The following is a 5,000-nucleotide window of genomic DNA, read 5'->3' on the forward strand; positions in this document are numbered from 1 at the left end:
TTTCATCGTTACCAAGCATATGGTTCTGTAATGAGCCTGCTTGCTTGTAAAATAGTAATGCCAGTACCGAGCAGAGTAGAAGAGACAACCGCCAGCCTTCTCTCTTTTTTAGCCACGCGAGCTAACGGCGGGCCAACGCATTAAACTAGCTTGTTTGGGTTCCCTGGTTGCTACTGTAGAGCCCACGCCGGGAAGGCCCGTTTGCGCTCGCCGTGAAAGAAAGACAAACAAAACAAAAAAGAACAAGAAAATAAATAAAAGGAGTATAATGGCATCAACAGACGCTGTCAAAGGGATCCTTCTCCACCCTAAACAAACAGTTGAGCTGCGGGGAGAGGGGATTTAGACACTGCCCTAAACTAACACACCGCTGTAGTTTGCAGGCACATCAGCCATGGAAAACATGTTATTATCACACGGCTTGAATGTGGTTTTGATGGATGTTTGTCTCATCATCGTTACGAGATCACTTTCATGCTGCTAGCCAATTTTGCCGGGTGCTTAAAATACCATTTGGTACATTTTCGATCATGGATTATGTCTTTTCAAATTGGGGGCTCTGTTGGACTGATGCTATTACCTGTCCCCCCCACCTGTTAGAGAGGATGTTCAGTAACTGTGGGATGGGCTAGAAGTATGATGGGTAACAGAGGTTGCACACCTGGTCTAATGTAGTCTCCACTCAGAGGGGATTGTGTTGAGGGAGAAGAAACATTCTTGGACTGGTTAGATTAGTATGTAGTGCATTCATTCGTGGTTTTGGTGTTTTTGGGTGCCACTGGTTCTGGAGGTCTTTGGTAGTGCTCACTTCCTGGTGCAGAGCCTGAGGCATCCTGGGACATCCTGGGCATCTCTCTGGCTGTTCCGCGCCACACAGCCTCCTACTCCTCCTCCTCCTCTCAGAGCTGTGATAGTGTGTGTGTGTGTGTGTGTGTGTGTGTGTGTGTGTGTGTGTGTGTGCGTGTGTGCGTGTGTGTGCGTGTGTGCGCCCGTGTGTGCGTGTGCGCACATGCGTGTGTGTGTGTGTGTGTGTGATCCAGGGAAAGATGCTGAGGAAAGATGATGAATGATGTTCTGCCCTTCCACGGTTCTTGAATAGTTGATTACCTCTCTATCAGCTTCTGTGATGGAAGGAGAGGTCCTCCTTCAGTGCTGCTGAATAATGCACAAGGCATGCTCACAGGTTGAGACACAGCACATCGCTGACAACAAAGTCATAAAAAAAAGTAATGTTGATTGACTGTTTGTCTTACCCCCCGAGGCTGTTAGCACGATGTGTAGCCCTTCTGCTGACCATCAACATCTAATATTCAACCTGCAACACAATGTAGCCTGCATGGTGTCCTGTCCTGTGAGCGCGGTCGGATGCTGAAAGGCCCACCTGTGAGAAATGGAGTCGGCGGTGACACGTTTGACATAAATCACCCCTGAACATAAAATAGTTAGAGCATGGCTTAGGAGAGACTAGCCTTCAGCCATAACACTGAGGCCCCCATGTGATATATCGTCCGGAGGAACCAGGAGATAAATCCACCATTTTACTTCTCTCTTGTTGACGCTGAAATACAACCGTGCCAAAGTGACATTTGTCTCCCTGATGGCGCACAAGTCAATGGTCTTCACAGCTGTGGAGCTGTAGCATGCTGGCTCGGACGATGTTCTCCCGTTCTGTTGATCTTACTGTGAGGATATATTCAGCACTCTGAACACGTTTTGAAGATCACTAGCTTTCTCCATAAAGAATAGCTGCTGATGTAGTGTGAGTGGTATAAAATGAGTGAATGTGTTGATATTGATATTAGTGACAATTCTGGACATTTTTGTGGACCCACAGTTATGGCTGGCGTCGGTTGATAACATTGTTCGGTTCCCATGATGAAAAACTATAGTATATAGGTTGAGTCGATGTCTCGTCATAAACGCTGGGGGGCGTGGTCAGGGTGGGGTAAATCCTCCTGTTCTCCCCATTCAGCATAGTTAGCAGTTCGCTGCTAGCCCAGCCCAGGCAGACACCATCAGGGCTTTAACCCCCGCCGTAAACGCACATCTGAACAGACGTCAGATGTAGCTGCTCTAGAATCCCCAATCCTGTAGTGTAGAGCCACAGACAGCACCATCCTTTGGTGAGTCATCAGCCCATTGACATATATGTTTTTTTTTACCCCACTCGGGCGCCAGCCGTAGTACATTTTGTGGGCGTTCCCACACAATGTGGATGTCTATGGATAAAATAGGTGAGATTTCAAAATGCCATCACTTACCCAAAAAAAGGGCCTGATTTATTGCTTGTAAAGCCTAAATTATTACACTCGTAACCTTTTAACTCTTTTGTAAGTTGTTGTTTTGTTAAACTCTTTGTAGTACACAGGTACAATTACTTCCAATTAAATTTTGTCATTTAAATTCCTAACAGCTCCTTTCTTCAATTTTTGACACTCTTTTGTTAGGAAAGACTCATTATCCATGATGAGTCAATTACTGCCACTCTGTGTCAACCGCTCTGCCAAAATCGGACATCTCATTTTCCAATGAAATGCTCAAATGAGCCAGTGAGTGTGATGGTGATTCACACTTATTAGACTCTATCTCAATAGCCCAGGAGGAGCCCACTGGCACTGGCAGCCACAGTATGACTTGTAGGTGAACTGAGGGCGACGAGGATCCCATGTCCCTTTCTCCCTTCCACTAGGGGGAGCTGTGGTATACCATTAGAGAGCGTACTACTCACCTGGCTGGCATACATAATAATATGTCTGGCGCTTGAATGCCAAAGGAATGCCAGAGAATCACAACACAACACAGCACAACAACACAACACAACAACACAGATGTAATGCAACCTGCAGGTGTGTGGTGGAATGTGTACGTGCATCAAAAACAACAAAAAGGTATTACATTCGAAAGGTTGTAAACAAATTCTGCGTTATACATCTTTTGAAATGAGAGCAGCATTTTTGAAGGATACATTGAAATGCGGAGTGGGCTTTGTTTTGTTGTCTGTAATTGCTATTTGTGTGCAGCCATGCAGTGGAGATAGGCTGATGTTTAGCCTTTGATCCGTGGGCTTAACAATAGGAGAGAGAGGGGAGAGATGGAGAAAGAGAAGAGGTCACATTTGTCAGTGGCAGCTCTGTCGCTCGCCTGATTGACTTCATAGAGAAAAACGGCGAGACTCCAACGCGGGGCGACGCTTGAGTGCCTCTGATCTTCATTTTCCACCGCCACTGTTATTTTTCTTTCTCTTTCTCTCTCGTCCCTCTCTCTCTGCCTCTCTCCCCCCCTCTCTCTCTCTCGTCCCTCTCTCCCCCCTCTCTCTCTCTCTCGTCCCTCTCTCCCCCTCTCTCTCTCTCTCTCGTCCCTCTCTCTCTGCCTCTCTCCCCCCCTCTCTCTCTCCCCCTTCTCTCTCTCTCCCCCCTCTCTCTCTCTCTCTCTCTCTCGTCCCTCTCGTTTCATTGGACTCAGATCTCTCCATCGCTCTAACCTTTCATTATGACAAGACAAAGCTTTAATCTCTCACGAGCCATTTCCCCCCCGTGACAGACAGAGACGTGGTGACGGCCATGACAGACAGAGACACACACACACACACACACAAACACACATGCACACACAGACACAGACACACGCACACACACACACACACACACACACACACACACACACACACACACACACACACACACACACACACACACACACACACACACACACACACAGCTATTTTTTCCTTGTGCTTCAATATAAGTATACATTTAATCCGTTTTGATCACAGAACAAAATTACCATCATAAACACATACCTATATGCATCAGCCTTTCCATCCTCCGTCTCCCATCCTCCACGACTTGTCTTGCTGTGTGAAGCATGATGGTTATGCCTGTACACACGTTGCTATTGACAGCAATGCAAATGACAAAGCACATCTGCTGGCACAAAGTGTTCAAGCGATGGTTTCTGTTGTAGACATACTTTGTAAATGTACAGGGATGTGTGCTTTTCCTCCACCGACATCAGCTCAGTTATGTTTATAGTCATGCATAGTCATGCGTGTCTCAAAGTGCTTTACATAGCATCGTCACACAGTATACATCAGATATCTAGACACACAACATACACATACTATACCTTGTTTCACTAGATTACATTGCGATACTACACAAACACAGCATATCGTTAGACTGCGGGAGGAAACCGGAGCACCTGGAGGAAGCACGCAGACACAGCGAGAACATGCAAATCCACACAGAAAGGACCGTGGTGGAGATTCAAACCCACGACCTTCTTGATGTGAGGTGACAGTCAGTGCTAACCACTGAGCCACCGTGCCTCCCGGGTATATATAGACGTATGGTGTATGTACCGGTAGACGTTTCTCTATTTATTCTGGCCTGTTAGGAGACATCAAAGTTCTAACAAATCTTTAAATTGGTTGAGGTGCAGCCCTGGCAGTCAGTCGCCACGTGGAGATCATACGTGCATGTTCAGCTCTGATCTGAGACATCAAACAATGAGCGGTCATCCAAACGGTGTCTTCCTGTCCCTCGCCAACACCGCCCCTCCCTTAAGAGCCACACTTCACAGGGACTTCATAATCACACCCCCTGTCGAGGTGACAGCCTGATTGGATATCTGAGGGAGGCGCCCGCATGAATTTGCATACTAATTGACAAAGATGGCCCCCCCCCCACACGCACACACACCCATATCCTTTTGTCTCCTTCCCTGCCGCTCGATGAATTAACGTCACGCCCGCGTGGCGCACGATGATTTGGCTCTACTGTGTAACCAAACTGACAAATTTAGCGTCCCTCTGCGAGTTTATTCCCGCTTCAAAGAGTCTTTTTGATGCAAACGGAATAGGGCGAAGAGGACGGAATTAGTGGGAGGCCTCGAGAGGTATACTCGGAGGAAAACGTTAAGGGGGAATTTTTTTTGTTGCATGGAGACAATTCTGAAGTGGGAGAATAGCTCCAATTATCAAAGCTTGTTTTGGAATGCGT

Source organism: Poromitra crassiceps (assembly GCF_964638095.1).
Source record: "Poromitra crassiceps genome assembly, chromosome: 11".
Lineage (NCBI taxonomy): Eukaryota > Metazoa > Chordata > Actinopteri > Beryciformes > Melamphaidae > Poromitra > Poromitra crassiceps.